This window comes from Pseudorca crassidens, chromosome 3 (genome assembly GCF_039906515.1).
Source record: "Pseudorca crassidens isolate mPseCra1 chromosome 3, mPseCra1.hap1, whole genome shotgun sequence".
NCBI lineage: Eukaryota > Metazoa > Chordata > Mammalia > Artiodactyla > Delphinidae > Pseudorca > Pseudorca crassidens.
The window spans coordinates 96,868,311-96,889,050 of NC_090298.1; positions in this window are offsets into that span (position 1 = coordinate 96,868,311).

Sequence of the window (20,740 nt, forward strand, 5' to 3'; positions counted from 1 at the left end):
TCCCAGTCACGTTCAAAGTTTAAATATCTTGGTTCTTGGTTTGTTTCATGGCTCTATTCAAGCACAAGCACTGGTAGAATTAATGAAAGAATTGCTGACGGAGAAGAGGCAAAAAGGACAAAGTATCTTCCCGTTGGCCCCCACTTATGTACACCTAAAAAAAAGGTACACTGCAGGGTAAACCGGGCTCATGCATTACTTTAGTTGCCTGAGGCAATAATGACCCATTTACTCTTTGTATGGGAACAGGGCTGTTCTTTTGTCCACATTTATTGCAGACAGAAACCAGAAGGCATATGCTCTTGCAACAAAAATATATCATGTCACTTCCACTTTCTCTAATAGTTGTAAAGCAGAGTCTGGAACCTGGCTGAGTCAGAGAACAAGAATCTTTAGATGCAAAATAATTAGCCTGTTGAAGTTCCATCTTCATGAATTAACATGTAAAGGATCAAAATGTGTCAGACTTAGTGGATGTGGATTGCTTGTTTTTAATTAAAAACATTGATTGCCCCAGAAATATGATTTGGTGTTCAGAGGGAATTTTTCCCAAATGGAACCCTGCAGCTTAGAAACATTAGTTGGCGTTGGGCTTTCAGTTTTCTTTCGTTCTGCTTGCAGCTCTCTGTAGTAGAACATCATGCCTGCTAAGGGCCCCTGACATGGTGCATTTATGGTGCAATAAGCAAAGCTAGATAAAATTGTAGATTGAGATAAGATTAAAACAAAGTTCAAATATTATATGTAAAAACTGAAAAGGACACTTCTCTTTCACAATTGCTCCCTAGGAAGGAATTGTGATTCCCATTCACTCCAGTCTCCATAGCTTTGTTTTCTGGGACACAGTACAGAGTGTATGACATTCATGGACAGAAATGGTGGTGCTCAAATGTACAACCTTGAGACCATTTAATGTCAAGTTCAGCTTCAACTTAGCACTTGTCCCCATTCCTCTTTTCTCCTTTAACACCATTTGTTTACATGCCTCTATCTTCTATTAAATTTTAGAAACCTAGACCATATTTTTATACATCTTTAGGTATCTTCCAACGTAGCCCCTAACACAGCGTTCTCTAATCAGTAATAGTTCAATAAATATTTGTTGGAGACAGAAGTAGATGACAGTGTTTCCCAAAGTGAGATACATGATATGATTACAGACTACAACCAAATGAATCTCTTTATCTTAATAATAATGTAATTATATATGTTCATTATTAAACATCACATACCTCAGATTTATAACTTTCACAATGCATTTATGACAAGTTAAAATAATATAATGAATTATTTGAAGAACAAATATTAACAATACTGAATAAGGACTAAGATATAATTTATGTGAATATGACAAAGATTGTGACACTGGTGTGTATGAGAAGCGATGATATGAGGAAACTAAGGGGTCTGTAACTATCCAGTATTTATTATTATCAGTGAATTTTAATGGAAAAAATAAAAATGTTGAAGTCAATTTCAGAGCAGGGAATAGAACCCAGGAATCTTAAATGATGTTGGAAATTAGAGCCTGTAACTACTTTAAAACGAGACTTTCTCATCAAGAAAAGCAGCTGATTAGACTAACCTGAATGCCTCTAAGTCCAAACATAAGAGCCAAACGAGTGTATTTAATAGCGTCCATGTGCATTTTCAAGAGCCATTTCGGGTTGCCTTGTTTTGTCTTTTCTCTAAGTAACCTCTCTTTGTTCGCTCTTAATTCATACAACATGGCTGTGCTCCAATTTGCTGCCGACCACAATATGATTTGTCTCTTTATCATATAGGCCAGAATGTGAAGATAAACTTCATTTTGGCTCTGGCAAGTCAGATCTTCATATGCTGTGCCTCCCTTAGTAGTAATTCAAACAGGTTTTAATGTCCTTCCAGAGTATGTGAATGTAGGTGCTTTCTACATTTTTTTCACCTGTGGAAACTACAGTTTTAGATAATACTTTCATCTTGGTAAATAACACATTTTATATGACCACTTTATGCTCCCATATGTTACTCATGATGGTATCTTTCTATTAAGGACTTCTTGAGCACTTACAGCCCTGCTTCATCAATAAACACAGATTTATATTGTTTCTATGAGTTCTAAAGTAGTAAATTTTCTCTAAACAAGGCTTATGGTAAACATAATTGAATTATAGATTGAAATTACATATTTATAAAGGTACCATGTTACTGGAAGCCCATGCAAAATGCAATTGATGATCACTAATAGAGTATTTCCCATTAGGTACAGCCTTGCCAGCCTGTATTTCTGCCTGATCCTAATGCTGATATTCTCTGCTTTCCTATATATAATTTGCAGAAAGTGAGACTTTTAAAATTCAATGGCTTGTATTTTTCCTTTATGTTTCATCTTCTTCTCTGACTTTTACTTCTTTAACATGTCACTCTGTGGGATGTGTTAGTATGGATGATTAGAAAAAGATTCCCTCCTGCTACATTTCAAGTCTGTTTAAACTATAAAATGAATAGACAGTTTTATTTCATTCCTTGCGTGAAACAGTCTAATATGAAATGTAATTGCTCTAGTAATGCTTGAAGCTGGCCTCTGGGGAATGGTGTTTGAAGATCTCAGTGGGATATTAATTCAGTTGAAATTGTTGTATCTTTCAGGTCAGCCCCTAACTTCCCCGTTTTTCTTTAGTGATATAGTATGACACCATGGAAGTATGTTCACAATCAAATTTATTCTTCTAAGCAGATGATACAGCAAATCTTGTATTCACCTCAGTCAGCTGGCATGAGCTAAGCAAAGTGCCTTATTAGATGAAATGTTCCCAATTACTCAGTGGATTAATATAAATCCGTTTATCTGAACCCACAGCTGGCAGTGTAAACTCTTTCCTGAGTTCATTGCTAACACTCTAAAAGGAAGGTCACATTGCTGAAGGGGAAAAAAATAAGAAAAAGAATAAGCAATTCAGTTCTTTCAGACCAGTGGGGCATGCTTTTGTACAACCTGGCAAAACAATCAGCTAGAGACCTGATATCCTAAAAGAGGGTGAAATGGTCTTCCTAAGTACCCAGTAACAACTGAAAAAGCATTAGGGGATCACAAGGAAATACCTCCTTGAGTATTCAAATATCACTTCCTGCCTTAAAACCTTGAGACCAGCAACTCAGAACCCCTAAATAGTCATTTTTCAAATTGATTTAAATGTCTTACTGTTTTTTTTCATTTTGGCAGCCAAATTCCTGTCATAAGGAAAACACACACTAATGTAGTTTCTACCATGAACCAGGCCTTGCGTTAGGCATAATCACATATATTTTCTTATTGAACCTATTTAATTACATTGTGAATAAACAATTATTATCCATATTTTTCAAGTGAGGCAACTGAAACTCAAGAGATTAAGTAATTTTTCCCAAGGTCACGTAACAGACAGGTAGAGAAATTGGGGTATTTTTAACATAGACAAGCATGGCTCTAAGGCCCATGTCCTTTGTACTGTATCATGCTTCTCAAAGTACATGGTTGATCCCTATAAAATTGCTGTTTTTTTAGTCAAAACTGATAGAACATTTTCAACTACATATGATTCGCCCTGGGGAATTTGAGTTGTTTGACTTCAGAGGATGCACTTATGACTTCACGGTTTTCATGGCAACAAAGAGGGGCTCTGAGTTTGAGGGACCATAAAATTTCAGTTAGTAGTTTTGGAGAAATTTTGAGTACATTTAGTAGAATGACCTGTATGCCTTTGACCAGAGAACAGACCAATGCTTCCCAAACTTTAATGTATATACAGTCTCCCAGGGATTATGTTAACATGCAGAGTCTGACTCAGTGGGTCTGGGCTAGGGTCTGTAAATCTGAATTTCTAACAAGCTCCCAGGTGATGCCAGTGTTGCTGGTCTGAGAACCATACATTACTTTGAGTAGCAAGGGATTAGACAACTCTTCTTAAAAATGAGCATCCATTCTTCAAGAATTATCTGGCACCTCTAGCAACTGTTTCTAGCCTACAAAGTCACTAAGAGTAGTTTGTGCTATGCCTTGCTTTCCAAAGCCAAGAAATGGGAGCTCTAGGGCTAGGAACAAGCATCATTGGGCTCTCGAAGAATCATCATAGCACATGCGCTGGCTTTGCTCTCTTCCTCATTCTGTTCGGAGTCTCTTCCAGGCCTGTTTAGAGAAATGTGTCCTTCATCCTAGAGAGATACCACCAGCTCTGTGACCAATTGTTACTTGTAAGCAGTGAGAAAAAGATAAGTTCAAGAAATTCCAGTTATAGTTAAATTAGGCAAATTAATTAATAAATTACTAATCTTGGGAAGCTATGTTATTAACTCAGTAATAAGGGCACTGTGAAAATTAAGACAAATTATGATTACTTTATAAAGACTATAGATTACCACTATCTTTGGCTGAATAATAAGCCACCCTAAATTTTAATGGCTTAAAATAGTCCATCTTTATTATTGCTCAGAATTCAGTAGGATATGTGGGCTGGGTCAGCTGGGGCTGAGTGGTTTCGGATGGCCTCACTCATAGGATGGAGACCTCAGCTAAAACTTCTCTGTCAGTGGCTGGGACCTCTCTCTTTGTGGTCCCTCATCTCCAAGAAGCTAAATTGGGATTCTTTGCATGATAGTCCCAGGGTTCCCAACAGCAAAAGAGAGGAAGCCCCAGTATGCAATCCCACTGTATGCGTTTTCTTGCATCCTTTTTACATACATGCCATTGTCAAAGCAAGTCACAGCCAAACTGAAACTCAAGAGTTGGAGAAGCAGACTTTACAACTTCCTGTGAAATACTGTCAGCATTTTCTCAGTTTAGCTCACTTGGCTCTCTGGCTTTAATTAGTCCCATTCCACCCACAGATAAAGTAAACCTCTACCCATTCCAGTGCCCCGAAAAGTCTCATCTAATGAGTAGATAGTTCTAGATCCAGAGGAGCCTCCTTGGATGGAGTTCTCGATCCAGAAACCTGTGAACTTAAAAGACAAGTTATATGCATCACACACATCCAACATACAGTGTTGACACAGAGAGAGGTTAGCTACAACAGATACTGCCGGTCAAAAAGAAGAGCATGACAGTCACTGATTTGTAGCAGTTCTGAAATCCAGCCTGTTCCAGGGGCAGAAAATGTTTCCTGATTGGAGATCACTTCTTGTCCTTAGGAGAGCCTCCTCAGTACCACAGTTCTGTACTGCTTTTGGCTTCATCCTCTGGCTTTTGACTCTGCTCTCTGAGATATCCTTCCTTTTGCACCAAAAAATGGTCTATATTTGCAGCTGAGAAATTTTCTCACTCTGCTTCTTATGAGTAAAAAATTTAAGGGCCACATGGCCATTTTTGTTTTCATTTTGAGTTGTGTTTATGTTTTTAGTCTAACATTGGTTTCTTATGGATCTGATTCAGGTCCATTCCACGCCCTGAAAGCCACATTTTCATTTCTTTTAAAGACAAGCCTCTTTCTACTCTGGGCCAGGCGTCACATTGGCATGGTGCAGCAACCTTAGATTCATAGGCCTTTAATCTAGCTAAGCCTTTCAGAGGACTTTAACAAGGGAGTTTATAGTGGATCCTTGATTTTGCCTCTGGCTCTACATCTTGTCTCGTGTTGAGAATTCTTTTTTCCAAGCTAGGGAGACTGATTTGTTTTCCAACCATGCAAACAATGGCTCCTCTCCTCTAAGTTCTTCTTGCAATCTGAATAGTTCTTTCTTCAGCTTGTATACAACCATACGCACCCACTGATACTTTCTTTTCTTTTTTTTTTTTTTTTTTTTTTTGCGGTACGTGGGCCTCTCACCGTTGTGGCCTCTCCCGTTGCGGAGCACAGGCTCCGGACGCGCAAGCTCAGCGGCCATGGCTCACGGGCCCAGCCGCTCCGCGGCATGTGGGATCCTCCTGGACCGGGGCACGAACCTGTGTCCCCTGCATCAGCAGGCGGACTCCCAACCACTGCGCCACCAGGGAAGCCCATCCACTGATACTTTCAACATTCTGTTTGGAGATTTCATTATCCAAAATCCAAAAGTTGCTTAGGTACACTTTCTGTCTTCCAAGTTATTACAGGCAATAGTTTTGCCAGTTGTTTTGTTGCTTTATAACATGGGTTGCTATTTTTCCAGTCTGTTGTAGACATTTCCATGCCATTTTTCCAGACTTCACTAAGCATTTCCCACCCATTGTTCTATCTAGCTTACTAATAATTTATTCACAGCTTTTCCAGCTTCTTCCTGCTTCCTGGTTCCAAATCTAATGCCACATGTCTTATATTTTGTTTGGCAACACTGAGTTTCTAGGTATGTCTCTATCTTATCTTTTGCTGTATAGAGAGTTACCCTAAGACCTAACAACTTCAAACAACATATGTTTATATTTATTCTTTCGCAGTGTTCTGTGGACTTTCTGGGTAGTTCTCATGGTCTGGGTTCTCAGCTGGATGGTTGAGAGAACGTGAATATCTAGGTCTTTCCACATGATTTCTCATTCGCAGAGGGCTAGCCTGGGCTTCTGCCTGTCATGGTCTCAGGGTTCACAGTAGCAAGAGTGGGAAAGCCGCGAGGTGATAGTGTTTATCAAAATATTGCTTGCATAACATTTGCTAAGGTCCACTAACCAATTAAAAACACATGGCCAAGCAACAATTCTATAGGTAGAAATATAGACTCTACATCCTGATGATTGGAGCTGTGAAATACTGTGGCTTCTTTTTTTTTTCAAACTGATACTCTAGTACCCAAAGAAACATAATTTTAATTTATTATAAAACCATTTGGACAAATAAAAATCCATTTATTTACATGGAATATGTCAGACTTGGCATTTCATGAAACACATGCAAATATATGCCTATTTAAATAAGTGGATACTGATATACACATGTATCCATACATATACTATATATATATATTTTTATATATATATATATATACCTATATAAAGTGTGTAAGTATTCCTAAATCAGATGACTTCTTCTGAATAAAAAAGCATGGAACTCATCTTTCTTTTAAAAATCCTGTTACTTTTTTTTTCTTCATTTTATTTTACAGTTCGAATAGTTCTCTTTACCTGAATTCACTTCGTTTGGCTGAGGACCATTGAAGATGATAATTTAGTTAGTCAAAATCATACTGTTTATTTATATATTTTATTTAACATCCACATTTCCATGTATCCTATAAATCAAACTGTCTTTCTGTATACATGGCTATATGATACATTCCATTTTTTCCATTCCATTTTTAAAAGTAGTCTTCTAAGAAAAAGTTCCTGTCATTGGTACAGTATATACTTTTGGAATTTAAATTTAAGTTAGGTTGAGTGTTAACAAATGTAGAATTAGGTTGTTACCTTTAGTTAGGAATTGGTATGTAAATACCAACACCCTGTTTTCGTGCAGAATCCTACACACAACTGTGTCTAACTTCTCCTAGAGGCTCTAGAGGCTCTTCTGTTTACCTTCCCAAGGGAACAAGCCTCCAGAGTTCTGCTGAAGTAGAGGAGAGATGCTTGCTGGGCTAATGGAACAGAGAGTGGGGATTGGATTAGAGACAGGCAAAGCCCACTAAGGACCTTCTTGGTTTCAGCTAAATATTCAGATTCACAGGACTACCACAGGCCACACTAGGACTGGACTGCTCAGAGAGAGATAGGTGAGAATGACAGCTTTATAGGGGGACAACAACAGGCATTCCTTTGAAAAGTCCTTGCAGCAGCCCATGTGGCAGTTCACAGAACCTCCCAGTAGCTGTCCTCATCTTAGATCACAGCTTGACGGCTGGGATGTAAGTTCACATCAAGAGGTGCAGGAGTCACTCGAACTTAAAAGATTCATGTCCCACAGAAGTTAATATCTCTTATAAGAATTCTATACACATCAATTCCAGAGACTGCACAGAAGACATACCAGTTACAAGAGCCACCACACAGGAAGGATGAAAGTTACATTCAATCCAGATGTAGTATATCAGGTGACATTTTCATTGTAAGCAATACTGCCTGATAATATGGTTAACATAGCATTTTTTATCAGTTACCAGAGGAACAAAGTTAGAGAGCTAAATGAAGTTCAAATTCTTAGGCCCAAAGAACAGATTTTGTTAAGTCTTTTTTCACACAATCTAATTGCTTCTTTTATTATTATTAATTTTTTAAATTAATTAATTAACTTATTTTTGGCTGCACTGGGTCTTCGTTGCTGCATGCCAGCTTTCTCTAGTTGCAGTGAGCAGGGGCTACTCTTTGTTGTGGTACGAGGGCTTCTCATTGCGGTGGCTTCTCTTGTTGCGGAGCATGGGCTCTAGGTGCACGAGCTTCAATAGCTGTGGCTCATGTCTAGAGCACAAACTCAGTATTTGTGGTGCACGGGCTTTGTCGTTCTGTGGCATGTGGGATCTTCCCGGACCAGGGTTCGAACCCATGTCCCCTGAATTGGCAGGTGGATTCTTAACCACTGTGCCACCAGGAAAGTCCTAATTTTTTATTATTAATGAAACAGGAAAGAAAGAAACACATGAATCGAAATGTGGGGAAGGAGGCAGTTTAACGTGGTGTGTAGATAAGGGAATTTCAGTCTGTTTCTATACTCTCAAGGAAACATGAGGTAAACATACCATCATAGAGTCAGAATGGGGATGAGATGTGGGATATTAGTGGTAGGAGGAGAAAGTGTGAAGTAGGCCATTTTATGAGTATTTGATGATGACCCCAACAAAAAATGTTATGTTCAGGATTTTTTTTTTAGTAAAAAGTATTGATGTATTACTTAGGATAGGCTAAATGCAATAACAAATAGACTCCAAAGTGTATAATGGTCCAAACACAATAGAAGTCTATTTCATGTTTATGTAACAGTATTAGGCTGGAACATAGGGTGGTGGGGTGACCTTCCTCCATGGAGTCAATTTGGGACAAAGCCTCCTCCACCTTCAACACTTGGCTTCCAAAGTTGGAAGGTCCTCTTTCTTCTAGTCAGAATGAAAGAGTGTAAGGGGAGTTTTGTTTGAGATAGGTCTAGAAGTGGCATCTGTCACTTCTGCCCAAGTGCCACTGGCTGGAACTAAGGCAAATAACCACACTTAATTTCAAGTAAGGCTAAGAAATGTAGTCCAGTCATGTGCCTACTATAACAAGGAGAATAGATATTTCATTGAGCAGTAGCATGGGCATTTAGATTTTGGAAAGATTTCTATTATGTACATTCTATTAAATATAATATAAATGTTATTTTAGAATCCAAGGATGTGGTCCATTACTTTTAAAGAGCTTATTTGAAATATCTAATTCCTTACTAATTTCAGGTCAGTAAAATATTATTTTAAAAATAAGTAGCAATCATATCAATAGCATTGCATTAAGGACAATCTTTATGTCATTATAGTTGTGATTTACATGTATATACAAGTGTATACTCTTTTATATAAAACATACCCCTAGACTTTGCAAAACTGGCCATAACTCAATTACTTTCATAGTAAATGAGGTGTTCATCTTTACTTTTAAAGAGAAACTTATTCTTTTATCTCTATGGCTTATTTTCAGAGATATTTACTTCTTTTAAGTCAGGTACCAGAGTATTTTACTCAATTCTGCATGACACCAAATTACCACGTTACAGTACACATGCCTTTTTTTTTTTTTTTTTTTTTTCGGTACACAGGCCTCTCACTGCTGTGGCCTCTCCCGTTGCGGAGCACAGGCTCTGGACGCGCAGGCTCAGCGGCCATGGCTCACGGGCCCAGCCGCTCCGCGGCATGCGGGATCCTCCCGGACTGGGGCACGAACCCGCGGTCCCCTGCATCGGCAGGCGGACTCCCAACCACTGCGCCACCAGGGAAGCCCTACACATGTCATTTTAAGGGATCACAAGAAGCCAAATACGGAAGTAGGAACATCCAACTTATTAAAATGCTTCTGCTCCTCTGCTTGATGCTGACCGAGGCTCTACTTTTTGGTTATCTTGCTTTTCTTAACAGAACATAGAAGCTGCAGGGCAGCTTAACAAATACCATTTTCACTTTAAAACACACTTCATGACACTAAAATAAAATAATAATTGGAGGATAAATCTTTATAACTCATATATTAAAATTAAACGTTAAAAATGTACCCTCTCTAAGGTTTATAAACGTGAATTCTTTTAATTTCATCATTAATTTTACCAGTTTTACACATATATGAGATGTCTTTGGCTTCACTTATGGTGGTTTAAAGTACAGCATTGTTTTTTCTTTTTAATAAAGGGACTTCTCAAAAATTAGAAGCAAAAAAGAGCAAACTCACTATTTGACAGCCTGTTCCATCCGTTCACATCTTTCTGTAACATTATCCTTTTGATCTAATGGGCTCCAGTAAAAGATGAAAGTTTGCGTGGTGTGTGAGCCAAACTTGCATTGCTGTTTTTAAGTTACAAAAGGATGAAAGGAAAATGCTGTTCTTACTCTTTGATTATTTTTGCATATGTGTAACTTAGAAAGTGACTGTAAAAATTGAAACTTTCCATGGGTCTAGTTTGCAAAAAGGAAGCCACTCATGGCCAATTTAGAAAAATAAACATCCAAATTCTGAATATTTGAAAAATTACTCCAAGGCCAGATTTGTGACATTTCAAACATTTAAAGTTGCCCTCATTGCTGATAGTCTTATCTATTGCTGAGGAAATTCACACCCGTGGCATAACTATTTCATACCTATACAGTGGTGGCGTCTTTGGAAATCTTTTTTTTTTTTTTTTTTGCTCTGTTTGGGGGAATAACAGTGAACCAAAGTGACTCTCAATTTCAACACTACTGTTTTGCACAATGTGTCAGTGTGTCTCTAATCTCTCAACTTCAGGAATGAAGATACAATTACAAAGGAGAGTAAATCTGGATATGTTGTTCAGACATACTTACTTCCTACACTTAAAAATTATAGCAGTGTACATCTGCTTAGACCCTAAAAATTACCAGGAAACCTATTTCTCACCAGAGGTTACAACAGACAAAATGTTCACATATCTAATTTTATTTGAGGAAATAGAGAAGATTTGTTTTAATGTCACCTTAGCATCTTAAGCTAAGATGGTAAAATGCTTCTTTGCCAAGTGATGCTTTTCAGAATTTAATGCTAAAATAATATTATGGAATTAAAAGTGACCCTAAAGACTATCTTATAAAAATGCCCCACCCTTTTTGTTGATGACTAAAGTAAGACTAAGTGATAATATTAATTGAAGGTGATGAAAATCATATGTTTTAATTCAGTATAACAATAAAGATTGCCTGATGCAAGGTGTTATCTTGTGTGCTATGGCTTGCTGTGCTAGGTTTTAAATATTATAACATGAAAAGCACAAAATCTGAACATCACTTTCCTGAAATCATAAGCAGAGTGTCAAAAGAATTAGATTTCTGTTCACTTTTTCTTTTTGGGTGAGCGCTTCATGTTTATATAGTATAGAGATTATATATCTCCAAAACATTGCTCCCTTAAATTTTGCTCGTGTATCAGTTTCCTTGATCCTATAACGACATTTGATGTTGAACAAATGAACATGTCAAAGAAACTCTTCTTCATGATTCCAAGTAATCTAGGAACATATTATGTAAGAAAACATATTTTCTTCAAAATCTGCAGTATAAAAATAAATAATCCCACTAGTCAATATAAACGTAAGGTAGAGGAGGCCAGTGAAAACGCTACCATCCACCAATCACCTCCTCAGAAGTTCTTCATCCCACCTACCACATACTCCTGTCAGATAAATCTACTTCCAGTCTCTCATGTCAATTCTTTCCCCTCCATCCCGCTACTTTCCTGTTCACTCAGACCTTCGTAATCTTTATTGGGCCTGTTTCTATTGCCTCCTAACAATCTGGCTCTACACCATTGCCAGAATGGTTTACATAAAATGGAACCCTGACCACACCATCTTCTATTCTACTTACATACAAACTTTTTGAGGTTTTTACCATACCTAAAGAATTAAGTTTCAGACTCTTTAACAGGACACACAACATAATGTCTTTTATCCATTCCCTTCCTACCACTCTGTCTCATCTCTGATCACCGCTCAGTTCCCCTCTGTCAGCACCCAAAGCCACATGTTATCATGCCTGTTTTTATTGATCTTTTTATTTTGTATGCCAAACTGTCCTCCTCTCACCTCATCTGCTTTAAAAACCTCTAAAATTAAATTTTTAAGTTAACATCTCTAACACATCCCTGGCATACATAACCATCACCTAGACATATCTTTAGCTGGGGAGGAGAGTACATTATCTCAATACTTCTGCTATAATTTTGTGATTTCTCTTGAAGTCAAATTTATCATGCACCCTCATAAAACAGAGTAGACTTTGAATGCAAATAAAATGCCTGGTTTGTGTCAATGAGCTCCGTGTTCCACACCAACTCATGATTTTTTCTGCATTGAATCATGCTTGCTTTTAGAGGAATGGAGTCCTGATACTACCACCATGCAAATCATGTCTCTAGAATACATTGGATTCTTGCGGGATGCAATGACTTTTAGGCAACTCTAATGCTTTGGGGCAAATGCAGATCAGATATGCTGTTTAGCAACTGACTGATAATTCCCCTAACATGTTCAAGTGACTTGAGAGTTAACGTAAAGGTATATGGCTTCAATACCAAGAAGAAAAAAAAATGGGTTTGACTATATCTAAGTCATATATTCTCATTACTTTTGGAAAAAAAGGCTTTGCATTTGGCAGATTTTTTCAGTTACACACTATAAAAGAAGAAAATGTTTTGCTCATCCTGGCAAGAACAATATTATCCTTTTTAGATTTATTTTTTAAATAATTTGCTGATTGAAAACTCACACAGGTAAATCATTTTCTCCAGAAGTAATGACATTCCCAGGCCAGCAGGCTTTAGTTCAAAATACTAAACCAGGCAGTGTCTGTAATATCCATTTCCAAATGGCATGCCAGTGGGATCAAACCCTGGCATATTCGACCTCTATTTGAATGAGTAACATACTTTTAAAATAGAACTGGCAAATCAAAACATTTAGAATTCTGACCTTGGCTTAGAGATATAATGACATGCTTGAGGTTGACTTTACTAGTTAATATGAAGCATCAACACCTGGCTGCATAGTAATTATGAAAGAAGATGAAGTTTAATTGCTGGAAAAACTACAATGTTGTCCAGAAGCAAAGTCTATGATTTAAATGTATATTAGATGGCCTAGAAATGTGCATCTCAGTGCTTCTCATCAAAACTATACTGCCGGGCTTCCCTGGTGGCGCAGTGGTTGAGAGTCTGCCTGCCGATGCAGGGGACGCGGGTTCGTGCCCCGGTCCGGGAAGGTCCCACATGCCGCGGAGTGGCTGGGCCCGTGAGCCATGGCCGCTGAGCCTGCGCGTCCGGAGCCTGTGCTCCGCAACGGGAGAGGCCACAACAGTGAGAGGCCCGCGTACCGCAAAAACAAAAAACAAAAAACAAAAGAACTATACTGCCCACCTCACCTAGATTTTCTGTTGCATGAGTAGTTATTCACTATTTGGTGTGTGATTTTCTGACTGCATCCGAAATTCTGTTAAGGTTAAGGAAATTAATATCTATTCTATTCTATAGCCTCTCTCCCTTCTTTCATTTAGTGTTTATTGAATGTCTGCTATTTTCCAAACAGCAATGCTGAAGGATGCAAGTACAAACAGCAGTGTTCCCTATTCTTGAGACTTTCACTCTAATGAGAAAAACAGATATGAAAACAAATAATTATAATGTACTAGGAAAAGCAGTGTACTACAGGCATATAAAGAACATTATGGGACAAGAAAGGGAACAGCCACACTGGCCTAGGAGTGATCCTGGAGATCGCTTTGGGCTTGGCCTTGAAGAGTGAGCAGGATTTAAATTAGAGCAAGGAGGGTAAGAACGTGTCAGGTAATGGCAAAGGCCAGAAGGCCCTATGGGGCAGGGTATACTCACATTAGTGCTTGCCCCAATTAGCTTTGGCTGGAAGACAGCATATTCTCCAGAAATCTTACTATAATTCTATGACTTCTGTAAGTAACAGGAACAGAATAGAAATGTAAGTTCTGAGCAATATAATACAGCAGAAGTGTGTGTTTAAAGCAAGAAATTTTGAGCCAGACTGCCTGGGTATGGATTCCAACCCGAACACCTAAATACTGTCTGACTTTCAGCAAGTTATTTAAGTGCTGTAAGCTTCAGTGCCCAGCCCTGTAAATTGAGGAAGATATTAATAATTGCCTCATAAAAATTTTTGTCCAGATTAAATAATTATTATAACTTTCTTAGAAAAGTGAGGGACATGTGAGAACTTTCCATAAATGTTAGCATCAATTTTAAACAGTATTGCTGACCTGTAATTTTTATACCATACAATTCACCCATTTAAAATATGTAAGTCAATGATTTTAGTAAATTCAGAGGATTATGCAACTGTCACCTCAATCTAATTTTAGAATATTTTCTTCCCCTCAAAAAGATACCTATTGAATTTCATTCTCTGTTTTTACTCTTCTATCTCCCAGGTCTACGTAAAACCTAATCTCATTTCTGTCTCTATAGATTTGCCTATTTTGGACATTTCATGTCAAAGTCATTATAAAAAATGTGGTCTTTTGTGTCTAGGTTCCTTCTCTTAGCATAGTATTTTCAAGATTCATCCATATTCATTCCTTTTTATGGCTGAACTATATTCCATTGTGTGAAATGCCACATTATATTTATATATTCATGAGTTGATGGGCATTTTGGATGTTCTGTTTGTTGTACATTATGAATAGTGCTGCTATGAACATTTGTGTACGAGTTTTGCGTGGACATATTTTTTCATTCCTCTTGGCTGCATACATAGAAATATAGTTGCTAGGTCACATGTTAACATTTTGACATTTCGAGCAATTGCCAAACTGTTTTCCAAAGTAGCTGCACAATTTTCTTTACCATCAGGAATATGCATGAAGGCTTGAATTTAATTGTATCCTCACGACTGATTGTTTCATCTATTTTTGTGAAAATTGCTGTTCTAATTTTGACAGGGCTTGCACTGAATCTATAGATGGCTGTGGGTAGTGTAGACATTTTAACAATATTAACTCTAATGATCCAAGAACATGGGATTTGTTTATTTTATTTATTTATTTTTTAATTTGGAGGGGGGGTTGCTTCTTTATGCTACACTAACATATAGTGTTGGGATAGTTTGGAGGGTTCAAAGATAACTACCTTCAAGGAACTTGGAGTCAAGTGGAGGAGATACTAGTAACCGTAATTCAAGGCAGATAGAAGTGAGTGCTGAGTAAGTCAGGATTGTTTTTGTTGTAAGTGTAAGTGACTAGATCTGGCTTAACTAACAAAGGGAATACATTTCTCACATAATTAAAGTGACTAGGGGTATCTTTATTTTTATTTATTTATTTTTTAAACATCTTTATTGGAGTGTGTTAGTTTCTGCTTTATAACAAAGTGAATCAGCTATACATATACATATGTCCCCACATCTCCTCCCTCTTGCGTCTCCCTCCCACCCTTCCTCCCTATCCCACCCTCCCTCCCTATCCCACCCCTCTAGGTGGTCACAAAGCACCAAGCTGATCTCCCCATGCGATGCAGCTGCTTCCCACTAGCTATCTGTTTTACATTTGGTAGTGTATATTAGTCCATGCCACTCTCTCACTTCATCCCAGCTTACCCTTCCCCTCCCCAAGTCCTCAAGTACATTCTCTACATCTGTGTCTTTATGTTTTTCATCAATGTCTTATGATTGTTGGTGTATAGATCATTCATTTCCTTGGTGAAATTTATTCTTTAGTATTTTATTATTTTGAGGCTATTGTAAATGAGAATGTTTACTTTTTTCAGAGTTTATTGTTAAAGAAACACAAATAATTTTCGTATGTTGATTTTGTATGATGAAGCTTTACTGAATTCATTGATGACTTTGAAGAGTGTTTTGGTGGAGTTTTTAAGATTTTTCTGTATACAAGATCACATCATTAGCACACAGACACAATTTTACTAATTACTTTCAGATTGTTCACCTGATTGCTGTGGTTAGGACTTCAGGTATAATGCTGAATAGGAGTAGTGAGAGTGGGCACACTTGTCTTGTTTCTCATCTTAAAGGGAAAACTTTCAACCTTTCACCATTGAGTATGATGTTAGCTGTGAGACTGTCATGTATGAGCTTTATTGTGTTGAGGTACATTCAGTCTACACCTACTTTATTAAGAGTTTGTATCATAAAAGGATGTTGAATATTCTGAATACTTTTTCTGCATCTGTTGAGATTATTTTATCATTTAGTCTATTAATTTCATTCTGTTAACCATCATTGCATCCCAGGGATAAACCCCACTTGATCATGGTATATAATCTTTTCAATGTACTGATTAATTTGGTTTGCAAGCCTTTATTTTTTATTTAATTATTTATTAACATCTTTATTGGAGTATAATTGCTTTACAATGGTATGTTAGTTTCTGCTTTATAACAAAGTGAATCAGTTATACATATACATATGTTCCCATTATCTCTTCCCTCTTGCGTCTCCCTCCCTCCCACCCTCCCTATACCACCCCTCTAGGTGGTCACAAAGCACCGAGCTGATCTCCCTGTGCTATGCGGCTGCTTCCCACTAGCTATCTATTTTACGTTTGGTAGTGTATATATATTGAGAGTTTTTCATGTATATTCATTAGGGATATTATCTTGTGGCTTTCCCTTCTCATAGTGTCCTTATCTGGCTTTGGCATCAAGGTTATGCTGGCCTTGTAAAATAGGTTTGCGAGTATTCCCTGCTCTTCAAATTTTTAGAAAATTTTGAGAAGAACTGGCATTATTTCTTCTTTAAATATTTGGTAGAATTCACCAGTGAAGACATCTGGACCTGGGCTTTTTTTATGGGAGGAGGTTTTGATTACTGATTCAATCACCTTACTCATTGTGAGGCTGATCAGATTTTCTGTTTCTTCATGATTCATTCTTGGCAGGTTGTACAATTCCTAGGAATTTATCATTTTCTTCTGAGTTGTTTAATTTATTGGCACACACTTGTTCATAGTAGTCTCTTCTGATCCTTTGTAGTTCTGTGATATAAATTATAATGTCTCCTCTTTCATTAATAATTTCATTTATTTAAGTCCTACTTTTTTCTTGCTAAGTCTAGCTAAAGGTTTGGCAATTTTTTAAAAAACTAACTCCTAGTTTCATTGTATTTTTTTTTTCTTTTTTCCCCTGTTGTTTTTCTATTCTCTGTTTTATTTGTTTCTGTTCTGATCTTTGTTATCTCCTTTCCTTCTTCAAAGTTTTGTTTTAGTTTGTTACTCTTTTCTAGTTTAGTAGACTTCTGGCTGCTCTAACATTTTGCTTGTATCATGGCGCTACCAGCCTTCTCTTTTTTTTTGAGTCTTTATTGAATTTGCTTTATTTGAATTTGAACAGAACAATATTGCTTCTGTTTTATGTTGTGGTATTTTTTTTTTTTTTTGGCCGCGAGGTATGTGGGATCTTACCTCCTGACGAGGGATTGAAACTGCGCCTCTGGCATTGGAAGGCGAAGTCTTAACCACTGGACTGGAAGGGAAGTCCCTACCAGCCTTCTCTTAATTGTTCTCTACCAAAACCTCCAATACCCTTAGGCATGAAGTTCTCCACGCTCTATTTCAAATAAATTCAGACTCCATCAATTCTACGGCCTGCCTTTATTCTGGACAGAACACCAGAACTACTCCACTGAAACTTCTCACCCCACAACATTTTGAGTAGAGCTTCTGCTCCATGGGTAGGGGATAGATAGGGGAATGGATACCTAGTCCTTTCAGTCATACTTGGCTGGGGTAGACCTTCTGCAACAGGCAACAGGAGGGGATGAGAAAACCCAACAGCCTGCCTTTGCGAGGGTGAAATCATATCCCCAAACTGGATAATGGGGGAGAGAGAGAGAGAGCTCCACCTTCTCAGTCCTCACCTGCTAATTGTAGAACACTCAGGGCAGAGCTTCTGTAACGCAAAGCTTGCAGAGGTGGGGGCATTTGTGGTGGTAAGGGATTAGAACATGGGTCAGTTATGTTCTACAGTTATGTTCTTACTGAGATTTAGTAGATTTTCTTTAATGATTGTTTCTCCGTTTGCTGTTTGCCCTTAGGATAATTTCCAGAGACTGTGAATAATTGCTGGTTTGCTTTTCTGTTTAAAATAATTTTCACAAGTAAAATTGTTTTGTTGAGGAGAAGGTCCACCAATCTTCATACTCTGCCATTCAGGAGGTCCTGCCTCCTTTAATTATTTATTTTTACCAGTGCATTAATTTTTTTTACCTATTATGATAGAGTGTTAATCATTTAATTCCTTCTATAACTGTAAATCTTGCCATTTTTTTTATAAGAAGCTGAATTTCCTCATGTCTGACAAGAACCTCTGTAATTAAAATAAAAAAAAAAGTTATGTGGTCATATGTTTTGAATCTATCTTATAGGCCCCTATTGGATAATCAGATTTCTCATTAATATATTCAAGAATCTAAGGAATCTTACACAGAGGAAAATAACTCTTCATAAACTATCATTTCCTAGAAGGGAGGCAGTGCTAAGCAAGAGCCTAGAGACAAGAATAGAACAAATTGTGTGATCTGGAAATTGGAGGCCATAGTGGAAACACAGATGCAGGCAGTAGATGCTAGGACACAACCAGGATCATGTGCAGAAATATCCATTTCAACTGAGGTCAGTGGAGGTGCATCTCTACCATGAAACATGAAATATATGTATCCTACGCCTAGCCACTGCCAGAACTTTTATGCCATCCCAAGGAGAAGGAGAGGGACAGTGAGGAGAAAACATTTTTCTGATCATGTACTGCCAAATAGACTCTTTTTTTTTTTTAATTGAAATATAGTTGATTTACAATGATGTGTTAGTTTCAGGTGTACAGCAAAGTGATTCAGATCACTTTAGATTCTTTTCCATTACAGGTTATTAAAAGATATTGAGTATAGTTCCCTGTGCTACTATACAGTAGGTCCTCGTTGGGTATCTCTATATAGTAGTGTCCATATTTTAATCCCAAACTCCTAATTTATCCCTCCCCCTTCCTTTCCCCTTTGAGACTGGGTTTTAAACTAAAAATTAGTGAGCTACTTTGATTATGTAAGGTTAAATTTCCCATCTGACATAGACTGAATGTTTGTGCCCCCTAAAATTCTATGTTGAAACTTAATCCCCAATGAGATGGTATTTAGAGGGGCCTTTGGAAGGTGATTGTCATGAAGACAGGGCTCTCATGAATAGCATCAGTGCCCTTATAAAAGATACTCCAGATTGTTTCCCTGCCCCTTCTCCCATGTGAGGACACAGGGGAAAATCAGCAGTCTGCAACCCAGAAGAAGGCTCTCCCCAGAACTCAATTATGCTGGCACCCTGATCTCAGACGTCCCGACTCCAGCACTGGGAGAAAAAAATTTCTGTTATTTATAAGCCACCTAGTCTACGGTATTCTGTTATGTCAGACATCCTTCAAGCATAGATGAATAAACCAGACCAAATTCAGTTCAGTTATATAAATAAAAGGAAGTTACATATTTGAACACTTGAATTTTGTGATTAAAAATTCATACCTCCTACATTATATTGCACTATTCCCGTGTAGGTGTCATGTGAAAAATAAGAAATACAAGGTGAAAAGAAAAATTCAAATAACATTATAATGAATAAAAATTTGCTCTCAAATTGCTCACACACACACACACACACACACACACACACACACATGCATACACACACTACTCAGTTCAAATATACCCATAAGAAGTTGGCTTTCAAACTTCTCTTCCTATCCCAGGCATTAACTTTAAATGACTGAAATTGTATATAATAATTCATAAGACCCCCATTAGGTATCATTTATAACACTTTGGACAGATAAACTGGACCAAATTTTTCTTCTGAGTATTCTGCAAAGGAAATAAATGTTCTACAAAACAATATTACATAAGCAGACCACTTGGGAGATGTCTAAACAACTTAAGAGTATACAAATACTTTTGAAGCAGCACAAGATAATTTATAAGCTTTTATTTGTATAGGAATTGCTGAAAGTTATTGTAGAGGGCATTCATTTAAGCAAATCCCTTAGGAACATTAAAATGCAACAGTGAGGTGAATTCTACCTACTGTACTCTGAAGGAAAGTGCAGTTGAGACACACAGCATTATGCATGACCCCCAGTTCATGGCAAAACAGATTTCCATAAAGACTTTAGAGTTCTGCCTAATTCTCACATACATTGATCTTGTGATTTAACACATCTTTCATTTGTATCTGGCTTTAGTTACATTATTTTCAGTTTTTTCTCTGTACTTTCTCTTAGCCTTTGTATGTTTTATTCCTTATACCTAAATCGCCCAACCCCAGTATTTCTCTGAATTGGAAATTTCCAGATGAGGAAGACTGGTAAGCAATCCCTCTTCTGGGAACCTTTCTTTACAGGCCTTAGAAGACAGAAGCTTTCTTTCTTACCTGCTGTCTATCTCTGTGCAACAAAATTCTGTGCATGAAATAAAGGACTTGGTCATGTTTATATTATGATGCAATATTTTTTAATAGCCGTGAATACTGCATACCATGATACAATAGTATCCAGTAGGGTTGAAGTTAATAAAAGTGACACATAGCTACTTCACAATGCCAACAACTGCAGATTTCTTTCTTCTTTTCAAATGGATCTCCCAACTGGTGTCCTCTCAGAACTTTGAGGGAACTGCTCTGTAGGAATCTGTTCAGT